This window comes from Nycticebus coucang, chromosome 3 (genome assembly GCF_027406575.1).
Source record: "Nycticebus coucang isolate mNycCou1 chromosome 3, mNycCou1.pri, whole genome shotgun sequence".
Taxonomy (NCBI): domain Eukaryota; kingdom Metazoa; phylum Chordata; class Mammalia; order Primates; family Lorisidae; genus Nycticebus; species Nycticebus coucang.
This window is the reverse complement of record NC_069782.1, coordinates 53,820,363-53,834,674: the sequence shown is the minus strand read 5'-3', so window position 1 is coordinate 53,834,674 and position 14,312 is coordinate 53,820,363. Positions and strand designations below refer to the sequence as shown.

General features: G+C 43.0%; 1 protein-coding gene and 1 pseudogene across 6 annotated transcripts in view; both read left to right on the top strand.

The window, feature by feature from the left end:
* Positions 1-14,312, top strand: part of FRS2 (fibroblast growth factor receptor substrate 2) — a 133,053-nt gene that overhangs the window by 55,511 nt on the left and 63,230 nt on the right. The gene's annotated exons all lie outside the window — the stretch shown is intronic.
* The window catches only part of LOC128580931 (ferritin light chain-like), a 61,146-nt pseudogene continuing 52,390 nt past the window's right edge, over positions 5,557-14,312 (top strand).

Genomic DNA, 14,312 nt, shown 5'->3' with positions numbered 1-14,312 from the left:
TAAATTTCTAATTCTGAGTTTTGAATTGCTCTTCGAATTTCTAATTCCAAATTTTCCTCCATTCTATTAATCTTGTTTGCAATTTATATTCTGAATTTGATTTGTGATATCTCGGCCAGCTGTTTATGAATGGCATCTTCAGTTACATCTGCCATATCTTTCTTTGGGGGGGTTGATCTGTTCTGGTTATTAATATTACCAGAGTTTTTCCGCTGATTCCGTCCCATGATTATTTTAGACCGTTTGAATTTTCCCCTGGAGCTTTGTTGAGGACCCGTACAGTGCTTCGGCCTGAGAAACTTTGGACCTATTTTGTGTGGTGGGACTAAGTGGTTCTGTCTTGTTTTCAGCTGGTCTCTGTTCGACCCTATTGAAACAGTTACTGTGGGTTGAAGTCTCAGCTGTGGAGAAATACCAGCAATTAAATTGCCCTGCCCCCCCACAGGCAATGGTTGGAAAGGAAAAATCAAACCTTCCTACAACCACACACCCAGGGTGCCACTTCAATAGTCCTCAGGTGATTTGCTCAGTTCAAAATGTCCAAATCAATTGTCTCAGTCAGCACCTGTCTCAGGTGGGAGAGTTTCAAAGGTCTCTGGGAACTGGAACACCGGAGTCTTGTGACAACTCAAATATGACTTGCTCAGGTACTCCGTGAAGTTAGGAGGACCCACCCAGCATATAGTTTAGTCTGGGAAGGTTCCTCCCAGCTTGCACCTCTGTCACACCCATTCACTGATAGCCCTGTAGGGCTGTGACCCAGTTGCCTCCCAGATACTCCAGGGGTTTGCACCTGCCTGAATCACAAGGAGATCTGTATCTGTTTTGCCAGGCCGTTGCTCCTTGCCTCTATACAGCAGGGGGAGGTGAGGCCTGACAACCTCAGGCGCTTGACGGAGGATGGGGGGTGTTCACTCAGTTCCAGCCCTGCCCCTGATTGATGTTACTGATAGAACAGAACAACTTTGCGGGAATTTGTTTCTGTCTCTGCTAAATTCCTCTGCAGAAGAGAAGCTGTTTTGAGTTACCAGAGCCTGTGCCTCAGGCCCTGTCTTTACTCCTGCAGGTTTATATTTGCAGCACGGTTAGCTGTCAGCTCTAGCCTCCTGTGTTTCTTTGTCTATAGGCTGATGATCCCCTGAGGGCCGGGTGCATCTTAGGCTCAGTAAAGTAGTCCTCTGGGTCAGCCCCACCTTGGGATTTTCCCGGCTCTACACATGCGTTTTCTGGTCCCTGTGCTCCACCCAGGCTGGTACCACCACAAGCAAACCCTTTACTCACGGGACCTGTGTTTCAGTCCCAGATCTGTTCCACGGTGGTTGCCATCTGAGAGGATGCCCGGCCTTCTCTGGTTGCCCAGGGAGACAGGGGTTGTGGCTTTGGAATATCCGGGGGTGGGCCCTTTTTTGCTCAAAACAGCTGCTGCTCTGTACCTCAGGGCACTGCTGCTCCAGTGTGATTCCCGCTTAGCCAACTGTCGTCTCCTCACTCCCGTGCCACAGAGTCAGCACTGACCAGCTGTAGTACAGGCCTTGTCCACACCCCTCGAGAAATCACCCAAGAATCTGGACTCCTTGGGGACAGGAGCGTGAGAGTGGAGGGGAATGCTGGGTGCTCAGAATTGTAGGTCAAAATACCAAACTCATTGAGACCAAATGAGCAAATAAACAGATAGAAAGGCCACCAGACACACAAGCCCACAGACGCACAAACAATCAGAAAAACATAGACATACGGACAACAACAACAACAACAGAACAACTACAATAAAAATAATGATAATCGTAAAATAATTGAAAAAAAAGTAAAAACTTACAAACGAAACAAAGAAACAAATGAAAGCTCCAAAAATCTGATGTAAGCACTCTCAGAAACCATAAGAAGGGAAGAAGAGGAAGGGAGAAGGGGAAAAAAAGTGTTCATAAAAATTTAAAAAAGAAAGAAAAAATTAAAAATAGAAAAATAAAAATAAAAAATATATTAAAAATAATAAAAATTAACAATAGCTCCTCCAAGAAAATAATGAGGAAAAAGAAAGAGAAAAAAAGGCACCAACCACAAAAATATTATTCTTGTATATAAGTAAAAATGTATATATGTATGAGGAAGGGATCAACTTTCGTAGGAATATATTTATAATGCAATGTACTTTCTGGACACCAGGTGGCGCGCTGTGAGTGGTTCCCAGGCTTATACCTGATTCATAGTTTATGCTGTTACCACGGTAACCACCCTACCTGGCCAATCAACATTTTGGAGTTTCTGTGAAAGTTTGTTACCTAATTGTTGTGCAGCCTCACCTGCTCTGTTCCAGACAGCACTTGTATCTGACCTCCCAGCTCAGTGCAGGAGTCCACGCTTAACAAATCTTTCTACTCTGCTCCCATGTTCTCCTGGAAACTGGCAACGGCAATGGGCCGTGCGGAAGAGTGCGGGCTGCTGCTGGCTCCTGCAACTTCGGCACATGGCGACCTTATACTCAGTTTTTGTGGCTCAGAGTCTCACTTTTGAATCTGGAGTTTTGAGTCCGGCCATCTGCCAGTTCGCCGCACAGCCTGAACTGCCAGTCCACACCAATATTCCTCACCAGGAATGGTCCGGTCTATTTAATCACTCCTGTTGTTCTGGGGGAAGGTGTCCGCCATTTCGGACAATTCAAAATGTCTGTTTCCCGGGCGGGATCCCTTCCCTTCAATTTTCCATCTGGTTGCTTAGCTCCTTGTGGTTCTGAGTGGCTCCCCTTTCGGGTGCCAAACTGGGCTCAGGAATAAATTTTCGTCAATTGGGTTTTCCAGGAATTGCAAGCTGTGCTCCGTGAGGGAGGGGCCTGCTGGGCAGCACGGCCAAGCAGGGAAAATCTGTACAACAGAGTCCGTGGTTTTAAATTACACCTCATATACAGCAATCCACCAATTCGCTGCGCATCTCCAGCTGTCTGTTCACACCAATAATCCACGCGGGGAAAAGGTCCAGATCCCCCTTCCTCTCACCTGGTGACTTGCGAGAGGTGGGCTACTCATCCGTACCGTCCACCATCATGCTCCACCTCCCCCCTCATTTTTTGGAGATGGGGTCTTGTTCTGGCTCAGGCTGGTCTCAAACCCAGGAGCTTAGGCAATCCACCCGCCTTGGCCTCCCAGGTGCTGGGATTACAGGCGTGAGCCACTGCGCCTGGCCTGTGATATGGTTTTATTAAACTCTCTCTCAAGGCATGAATTCTGCTTCAGGATGCTGGAACCTGGTTGAAGATACAGGTCATTCCTTCTTTCATTGTCCTTTATACAGTTCCTACCATGAGAAATTACCTTAGAAGTTGGTTGTAGGAAAAATTGTCTTTGTATCCTATATATTATTGAAAGATAGTTATGGCCTAGTAGAACTACTGAAGGAAGAAGATTGTGTTTTTTTTAGGGATTTTGAAAACAAAATCGAATTTGGCTTGAATTCTATTTTTGCAGTTATAGATTATCCTCTAGAAAATAAAGGGTATGAGGAGTACCTTATAAAAATTGCTTCTGGCTGGGGGTGGTGGCTCACACCTGTAGTCCCAGCGCTGTGGGAGGCCGAGGCGGGTGGATTGCCTGAGCTCAGAGGTTTGAGACCTGTGAGCCAGAGTAAGACCCCGTCTCTACTAACATCAAAAACAGCAGGACAGCATCGCCAGAGGAAGAAGAAAATGAACAACAAAAAAGAGTACTTCAAATGAAGAAGAATGAACAAGGAAGCTGAAATTAAAAAAAAAAAAATTGCTTCCACTTCTGAGGAAGTTAATGGAGTGAGCTGGTTGTCTCTGGGCTATATGCATAGGAAGACAACATCTGCAAGAAGAGGCTATCAAAAATACTGAGGTCTTTTGGTATTCATCTTAGTCATCTTCCCCATATCAAAGGCAAATCCCTGCCCAGGCTCAGTTAAAAAAATAAGAAAAAGAGGCTTGGTGCCTGTAGCACAGTGATTGCAGTGCCAGCCACATACACTGAGGCTGGTGGGTTCGAACCTGGCCCGGGCAGCTAAACAACAATGACAACCACAACAACAACAACAAAATAGCTGGGCATTGTGGCAGATGCCTGTAGTCCCAGCTACTGTGAGGCTGAGGCTAGAGAATCACCTAAACCCAGGAGTTTGAAATTGCTCCGAGCTGTGATGCTTAAAGGTGACATAGTGAGACTCTGTCTCAAAAAAAAAAAAAAAAAAGGATAAGAGATTATGTATATGAAAAAGTGTCAAGGAACAGTACATACTATGTACTTCCATCTCCATAAAATACAAAGCAAAACAAAACAAATGCAGCAAATTGATGCCTACAGTACTGATCACAAAACCAAACAGACCTCCTTTGATCTGTTGGGTTCATTAACACACTGATTGCGACACTAGAAAAAAATGTTTTCCTTGGGGCCATGGTGTTTTATTAGGTCAAGTTGGGTCAAGAGATAGGTGAGGTACATGCTTCCCGAGACACTGCGCTCAAAACTAGTGTAAGTTAAATACAACTCACATGACAGTTAATGTGTTAAAAAACAGAAACAGAAAACATAGAGACCCCCATTTTCCTTATAGAGGCTTAATCATTGATCTGCACCAGTGTTTTGTTGTTGAGAAACACTGAAATCCTAAGATTAAAAAAAAAAAGGTCTTTTAACATAATTGGTACCTGTCTTGAGAGTATATTCTTGGCTTTCATCCGTATTCGTTCCCTTCATCATTCTTTTTCTTTTTTGTTGTTTCAAAATGCTAAGGGGATATGAATTTTTTAGGGTATATGGGTTGCTTTTGTACTGCTTGAGTCCTGACAGTAGGTGTGCCCCTCACTCATAAAGTGTTAATCATGCCTAGTAGGTGGGCTTCCCATGCCCTTTCTCCCGCCCCCACTGGTGGATTTCCACTGAGTTTTACATCACTCTGTGCACGTGTGTGCTCGTCGGTGTGTGCTCACCAGTGTGTGCTCGTCGGTATGTTCTCACTGGTGTATGTTCGTCGGTGTGTGCTCACTGGTGTGTGCTCATCAGTGTATGTTCGTCGGTGTGTGCTCACTGGTGTATGTTCGTCGGTGTGTGTTCATCGGTGTGTGCTCATCAGCATGTGCTCACTGGTATGTGCTCGTCAGTGTATGCTCGTCGGTCTGTGCTCACTGGTGTGTGCTCATCTGTGTGTGCTCATCGGTTGGTTCCAATTTGAGAGTGAGTACAGGTGGTGTTTGTTTTTCCATTTGTGAGACACTTAGGAAAATGGTCTCCAGTTCCATTCAGATTGTTGTGAAACCTTTTATCATTAGCCATCAGGAAAACTGTGACTGTGAAGGAGGGTTTTTTGGTGTTTCTTTTTTTTCTTTTTTTGTATCATAAACTTAACCAAATGGTATAAGTATTTTTTCTTTTTGAGACACCAACTTCTTTAGAAAAAGATACACGAATTTTGCTTTGCATTCTTCAATTTTCATCTTCAGTATTATACTGGTAAGGAAAAGAGAATATTATAGAAGACTATAGAAAATTATTTGCCAAAATACGTTTTCCTCCCAGCTTTTAAGAAGCATTTAAAATTTGTTGATACTGTGCTTCTCTTTCAAGTATGGCTGAATCAAGAATAAAAAGGATGACAGTGCTTTTGTTGGTCCCTCGGATCTGTGTCTTGCTTCAACAGTGTTTGGACGGAACAGACCCGTTGACTCCCTTATTTCCAGCCTGCGGCAGCTTTGTAATCTCCTTCCTTCTCACTTTAAATGTCTGGAACCATCTTCACTTCCATCTCCTGCTTCTGGAGCCAGCTAACACCGTTGATGTGGTTAGCTCTTTACTGTGCATCAACCATGAGCTCCCAGATTCGCCAGAATTATTCCACCCGTGTGGAGGCAACCATCAACCATCTGGTCAGTTTGCATCTGGGGCCTCCTGACCCACCTCTGTCCGGGTTCTGACCTACGAGGGCCACTTCCTCCCCGAGTTGGAAGAGCAGCAGGAGGGTGCCCAGAGTCTCTTGAAGATGCAAAAACATCGTGGTGGCTGCGCCCTCTTCCAGGACGTGCAGAAGGCATCGCAAGATGAGTGGGGTGTGACCCTGGACTGGGGACAAGTGGGGTGCGACCCTGTACTGGGGATGAGTGGGGTGCAACCCTGGACTGGGGACTAGTGGGGTGCGACCCTGGACTGGGGATGAGTGGGGTGCGACCCTGGGCGCAGGATGAGTGGGGTCCGACCCTGGACTGGGGACGAGTGGGGTGCAACCCTGGACTGGGGACGAGTGGGGTGCGACCCTGGATGCGGTACGAGTGGGGTGTGACCCTGGATGCGGTACGAGTGGGGTGCGACCCTGGACGCGGTACGAGTGGGGTGCGACCCTGGACTGGGGACGAGTGGGGTGCGACCCTGGACTGGGGACGAGTGGGGTGCGACCCTGGACTGGGGACGAGTGGGGTGCGACCCTGGACTGGGGACGAGCGGGGTGCAACCCTGGACTGGGGACGAGCGGGGTGCGACCCTGGATGCTGCCATGGTCCTGGAGAAGAGCCTGAACCAGGTTCTCTTGGACCTACAGGCCCTGGGTTCTGCCCACGGGGACCTTCATCTCTCTGACTTTCTGGAGGGTCACTTCTTAGATCAGGACCACCTGACCACCACCCCCAGGCTGGGCTGGGTGGAGCAGGTATCTCCTTACTTTCAAGCAGGACTAGGAGCCTGCAGAGCCCAGGACCTCTGAGAAGCCCTCCTTAGAGGTCCAAATGGAAATAAAGCTGTATAAAGTACCTAAAAATAAAAAATAAAGAACAAATTGTATTTTAAGGTACAGACAACTATGTATACATATACACCACACACATACATATGTGTGTATGTATTATATATTATTTATATTATTATATATAAATGTTTTTTCTTTTTTTGAGACAGTCTTACTTTGTCACCCTCAGTAGAGTGCCCTGGTGTTATAGCTCACACCAACCTCAAACTCCTGGGCTCAAGTGATCCCCTTGCCTCAGTCTTCTGAGTAGCTGGGACTATGGGTGCTTGGCCACAGTGCCCAGCTATTTTTAGAGACGGGTCTTGCTCTTGCTCAGGCTGGCTGGTCTGGAATCTGTGAGCTCAGGCAATCCACCTGCATTGGCTTCCCAGAGTTGCTAGTATTACAGGCATGAGCCATCACTCCTAGCTGTAGACAACAATATTTTATGTCACTGATGTTTTATAATTACCTCTACACTACATTAGACTGAAACTTGCAAATCACCTCAAGAAAGAAGGTAAATGTTGACTTCAAAACACAAGGTTTTTTTACTGCATTAATAACCCCCTCTAATTTGTTTTTCCTACAAAGCAAGAATCTGAAATTAATTAATACAAAGCACAAGCTTCCAACAGATATTCTACAAAGAAAAAAAAGAAAACATTTTGGGCATACTTGATATTCTAGGGAAGGCAAATTATTCTCACCCAGAAAGACCAGGTTTCTGTAGTTCTGTAAAATCACTTCCCTATAGACATTTCCCCGTGGACTGTTCTAGTATTGCCATTCCTCTGGAGAGAATTCTGTGGCCACATCCCTGAATGTCTCTGGTCCTTGGTTCTCATGGCCAGATGGAAAGGGGGCAGCTGGTTTATCCATCAGTTTGCGTCTCCAGACCTCTTCCTGGTTTTTCACCCCAGTACTGAGGCACTGCAGCAACTCCCATCTGGCAGCGACCAAGGAGATTCTTTCTGTGTGCACTGGGGACCTTTCTCTTCTTTGGAGGCTCTAAGGCACCTTGAGCTCCTGGACCATTTCCCAGCTTCTGAGGCATTCTGGCCTGTTAGCCAAGGATATCTCAGTGCCTGCAAGTCCAGGTTGACAGAGGCTATGTTAGAGCCACATGGTTCTCCTTGAGCTGAAGAAACAAAGCAGAGAAGCTGTGACCAGGACCTAGAGTTGTTTTTTTTTGTGGAGACAGAGTCTCACTTTACCGCCTTCAGTAGAGTGCCATGATGTCACAGGACTCACAGCAACCTCTAGCTCTTGGGCTTCTGTGATTCTCTTGCCTCAGCCTCCTGAGAGTTTTTTTTTCCTTAATGTTAATTTTTGCTGAAAATTCACAGGCCACAGTATTAAGAAGACTAGCATGAGTATATAGTTAGTTGTGAAAATTTAAATCAATGAATCTATTGAGTTTCTCCTCAGTATAAATCAGTAATTAGTATTTATGTTTAAATGGTATGTTTATTAGACGTGGAAATAATTTGTTCCAAGGAATTTTCACTTTCTCCAAATAATTGAAGACATGTGACCTGACAGTTGAGGAATTACTGTGATTATTTTAGAATATAGTAGATATGCAGGTAGTGTGATAATCATTAGTTTATCTAATACTACTCATCCAGTTTCCAATTTAGAAAGAAACTATTCCTACACAATATTTTCTGATTAATGACACTTTAAAAATTGGATTCTGTTGAATACGAAGAACTAAAGCCAATCAGTGTTGTCTGATATGAGTCAAGAACTAAGGTTATTCCACCTGAAAAGATTTTTCAGAAAATGAAAATTAGGAATCATAACTGTAATTGTACTATAAATTATATAATTACTTTAAAAATACTTTTACATATGACATATATGTATAAAAATAATGGATAAAAGAGAGAAAAGTGTTTTATATATTGAGAAAAGTACAGACGCTTTTAGTGACTACCTGTGTACCAACTCGGTTAAACCCTAACATTTCTTCCCTGACTTCTCTAAGCCTATGCAACAGCAGTCAGTTATTTAGAGATGATTCAGGTTAATCGTTGAGCATGAAAGCCGATTACTGTGCAGTACCACGGCCAGTTACTTTTACTTGCTCCTCTTAGCTCTCTAAGTGTAGCACGTTAATCAGATTCATTCCTTAATGCCACAGGCTTCCCCCTTTGTCCTCTTGTGTAAAGCAAGAATGGATCAAAAATTTTTAAGTTAATTATTTTTTTAAAGATGGAGTCTTGTTATGTTGACCAGATTGGACTCAAACAATTTTCATGGCTCAGCCTCCCTAGCAGCTGGGACTACAGGCTTAGACCACTGTGCCTGGCTTGGAGCAAATTATTTAAATGAGCGGTCTGTGTTTACATGTTACCCCCATGAGGCAAATGTGGGATTGGTGACTAATACAATTTATTACAGGTTGCTACAAATTACAGTAGTGAAAAAGACAAAATGAGATTTGAAATCTTGGTGTTATTTCTGATTTGTTAATACCTTTCCTATAGAGATGTTCTGAGAATTAAGTGTGCTAATATAAATATGTGGCACATAGAAGTTGCTTAATAGGCGGCCCCTGTGGCTCAGTGAGTAGGGCGCCGGCCCCATATTCCGAGGGTGGCGGGTTCAAACCCCGGCCAAACTGCAACAAAAAAATAGCCGGGCGTTGTGGCGGGCGCCTGTAGTCCCAGCTGCTCGGGAGGCTGAGGCAAGAGAATTGCGTAAGCCCAAGAGTTAGAGGTTGCTGTGAGCCGTGTGACGCCACGGCACTCTACCCGAGGGCGGTACAGTGAGACTCTATCTCTACAAAAATAAAAAAAAAGAATGAGATTCTGTCTCAAAAAAAAAAAAAAAGAAGTTGCTTAATAAAGGTAACTTTAATATTAACTAGTCTTTGTTCAGGTAATTGAATTTGCCATGATTCTGTACAAAATAATTCTGTATTTCTGTACAAAATAATCCAGAGTTCTCTCTAACCTCCTGCCCAGTCAAAGCAGATTTTTAACATTAAATTTCATCATTCAACTTTTGGAACCTCTGCTAATTGTTTTCATTGTAATCTTGATTTATTTTTATACCTAAGGTCTCATAGGCATATAACAAGTTATTTATGAATCTTAAACTAATAAAATAAATATTCAGGTGAGAGGTATGTAGAAAAGTTAGTTTGGGGGCAATTCTGGACAATGCCAGAACTGGTGTCTTTGTTTTGGTTTTCAGGGACTATTAAATATGATCACTGAGTCACACTTGCTGTTTTCTCTGTCCTCTGTCTCTCTTAAGACTGAGGTTTGCCAGCTACAGGATGAAGCAGAGGAGGTCTTAGCCCAGTGGGAGTTTATTTTAAAAAAATAATAATTGAGTTTTAACATACTACCTTGTCATAGCTAGTTCAGTCATATTAAGAGTTAGTGAGTTTTTTTTTTTTTTTTTGAGACAGAGCCTGAAGCTGTCACCCAGCAACCTCCAACTTCTGGGCTCAGGCGATTCTCCTGCCTCCGCCTCCCAAGTAGCTGGGACTACAGGCACCTGCCACAACAGCCATCATTGTTGTTTGGCGGGCCCGGGCTCGGATTCAAACACACCAGCTTAGGTCTAAGTGGCAGGCGCCTTAGCTGCTTAAGCCACAGGCACTGAGCTATTAGTGAGCATTTTTTTTTTAATCTTTTCTGGTAGGCATGGTTCTTAAGTAGTTAAACTTGTCCTGAGATTACTTGGACTCTGATTATATAATCCCAAACAAATCCCTAAAGCAGCAGGAAGAAAAGGAATGCTATTTATTTTGCTTATTTGCTGTCTTTTAGTGGGATTCATTTCTTTCGCATCTTTCACCACTCATTTCTAGAGTTATGGTACAGATGATTTAACATGAAAACACCACCAAGAAAAAACACTCCAGTGTCACAGCCCCTATGGCCCTGGTCTGGATCGCCACAGGAAGGAACCAGGCGTGAGGCGGATTAGAAGGGCAAGCTTGCAGGGGGCGGCTAACCTTGATTGCAGGGTAGCCCGGAGCAACCTCTGCAGTAGCCTTTCATTGAGACAGTATAGGACAGGTGAGGGGAGTATGAGACAATGACTATGTGCCTAAGGATCACCATGGACTGGGCTCTTTGTCCGCAAGGAGCACCTGCAGACGAATTGCCCGAGGGTCCGTTCCCCAGCTGCAAATCATCCTGCTCAGAGGTTGTCTGGCTCTTGGTGTCCTCTACACTACAGTAGATCATTAATTCTTTGAATTTGGAATATGAGAATCTTTTAAAAGGAATAGTATGTTCCCTATAGATGTTTAGACATAGAGAAAGGTCTGAAAATTGATAATACTGTTTGAAGAGTATGGTGTCCAAAATTTATAATTTATATTTCCTTCCATATTCTTTGCCAGGTAGCTATTTTAGTTTTGCCCAGGGCACTAGAGCAGATCTTTTTGATGAGATGACTTGTAAAACCAAGTCCTAAAGGAAGTAGAAGGATAAGCTAGAGAGAGAGCTGGTGTTTCAGGCAGAAAGGAAAAGAAGTTCTGAGGCCCTGAAGGTAGAACACTCAGTGTAAGGCAAGGAAGCAGGCCAGTGTGGCCGAAGGCAGTGAGTAAAAGGGAGAGATGGATGAGGTCAGAGAGACGGAGGACAGCGGAGCGTGGTCATAACCCACCCTTGCAAGGACTTCTGGCTTTTAGACTACTGAGATGGACTCCACTGGGTGGTTTAATCAGAAGAGACGTGATCTGACTTTCTTCTGCAAATGGCTCATAGGACTGACTCACTGAGGTGAGCAAGACAGACAATGATGCAGATACAAACTAGGGTGCTGTGGACGATGGTGGTAGGAGTGCAGGTGGTAAAAGTAGTAATGGTGTGAGTTTCTTCTGAAACTGGAGCTTCCAGGATGCACACTTCATAGGTAGTGTATAACGTCTACTTGACCCATTTGTAAGGATGTTAAGATTTATCACGGTGTTAAGGTTTGCCAACTCGGTCCATCCGTTATAAGGTTTCCCATTAACCTAATGGTTTTAGCTAGCAGTGATCATTTTTAGTTTGTTATTTCATTAGGGGTTGCAAAATGGCGATTTTTAAAAATTCTGTCATTCCTGCAACATTTATTATTATTATCATTATTATTATTATTATTTTTAAGACAGAGTCTCACTCTGGATAGAGAGTGCCATGGCATCATCTAGCTTGCAACAACCTCAAACTCTTGGGTTTGAGAGGTCCTCCTGCCTCAGCCTCCTGAGTAGCTGGGACTACCGGCACTGCCCACAAAGCTCAGATAATTTTTCTGTTTTTGGTAGAGACAAGGTCTTGCTCTTTCTTGCTCAAGCTGGTCTTAAACTCCTGAGCTCTAGAAATCCTCCTGCCTCAGCCTCCCACAGTGTAAGGTTAAAGGCATGAGCCATCACACCCAGCATTCCTGCTACATTTATTTTGTGCAATTCTATAAAGAAGACTTCACATTTATTGCCTATTTGATTTAATGTAAAGTTAGTGCCAAAGCAATTCCCAAAGGTGATGACAGATTTTTTTTTGCATGTTTAGTGTTTCAATCCATGGTAGTCATTAACCCTTTGATTTTCAAGTTGACTCCCTTTGGCGAGTGGGCCCCTTGGGCCCTTTAAGTTGGCCACCGTGACACTTTTTTTCACAACTCTGGTCATCTTCAGTGGCTTGTTTCCTAGCACAAACGATGTCTTGGTTTCTTTAAGAAGGAAAATGGTATTGAGAGCACAGTTTAGAATGTGCTTTGTGACTGTGTAATAATTGCTTCACAGTTTTGCGGGGGACAGAGCAAGGAATGGATATTTATTAAAGTACTATAAATCGTGAGTCCTTACTGGTATTCCAATTCAGATTTCAAATTACAAAATTTTTACATCTGTGACTTTATGTTTGAATCTTTTTTTTCTTTTGTTGCAGACCTTAGTTCCTAATGATAAGTATTACCTATTTGCTAGCGTTCACAGTAACAAAACTAAAACTACTAAGTGTAGTTTAAATTTTTCTTTTCTTTCTTTCTTCTTCTTTTTTAAATTTTTTATGAGACATATGTCGCCCTCAGTATGAGTGCCATGAGCTCACAGCAACCTCAAACTCTTAGGCTTAAGTGATTCTCTTGCCTCAGCCAATAAAATTTTCTTTTCTTTTTCTTTTTTTTTTTTTTCTTTTGCTTTTTAGTTACAGTGTACTGAGGATATGCTGTTAAAATGTTGTTTAAAAGTGTCTGGAGTAATTTTATGTGTGATTACGCCACCAAATTTATATGTATAGTCTGCTTTGTTTCCGTTTATTTCTTATTCTCACAGATTAGTTTTCTTTTTGAATTTATTTTGTATTTTAGATTATTTTAAAATGTTTCCAAAGTAAAAACTGTAAATGAAGTATTTCTTAGAAGTCTACCTTCCATTTCTCTTTCACCCTACTTAAAATAGATAACCATTTTAAAATGGTTTTGGTTTATCCTTTCATGGCTGCTTTTTGAAAGGAAAACAGAAAGAAAATCTGTATTTATATTTGTATTTTCCTGAATGTTTGTTTATTTATTTATTTTTTGCAGTTTTGGCCAGGGCCGGGTTTGAACCTGCCACCTCCGGTATATGGGGCTGGTGCCCTACTCCTTTGAGCCACAGGAGTGGCCCTTTTGCTGAGTTTTTGTTTTACAAAAAGTAACATTTTATGGAATACTATTCAGCAATAGGATGTGAAGTAGAGAACTACTTATGGGTTCCTTGAGGATTGGTTTTGAGACTTGTTATAGTAGCAACTTTCCACTCCTTGTCAAAATTTCTTTCTATATTCCTGTCTCCACAAGTACCTCAGAGAGCATGCATTTTTTTTTTTTTTTTTGTGGTTTTTGGCCGGGGCTAGGTTTGAACCCGCCACCTCCGGCATATGGGACCGGCACCCTACTCCTTGAGCCACAGGGGCCGCCCTGAGACAGCATGCATTTTTTAAAAAAGAAAAAGATCACCCACCTACCCCATTTGGAAATATGTAGCAAAATTGCACATCCCACAATTCTCCTCCTTACCTGTCTTTACTGAAGGTACAGTGACAAAATTACAAAGTAACATTCCCTTTGTTTTGGTTCCTTGAACATTGGGTTTATGTCTTGATTGTTTATTGAGGATAAAACTGTGATGATGTTGGCATTAGCATCAAAGGTGTTACTATGAAAGAAATGGTATTTTGAGACTTTGCTGTTTTAAAATACTGGAAGATTAAATATTTCATCAATTGAAGTTAAGTAATTCATTATTTTATTGTTTCATTAAATATTTACTGTACACTCATGGCATGGCAGTCATTGTATTAGGTGCTTGAAAGATATTGGTAAATAAAACCAACAAAAATGCCCTTCTGGGGCTTACACTCTAGGTGTAGGGGGAAGTAGGAAACCATAATAAATACACAGTGTATTCTGTTCAAAATGTACAGTTTTAGGGCTCCCATCTACGTCTTCCCTTTTTTACTTATTTCCCTGCCTCCTGTGTTTTCCCCTGTCTGTAAAGGGTACTCAAGACTCACTAGGTCCCACTGGGAGGAAGCTCTGAGGACTGGAGAGGCCTGCTCCTGTGGATGGCTCCAGTCTTCTGCCCTCCCCCGTCA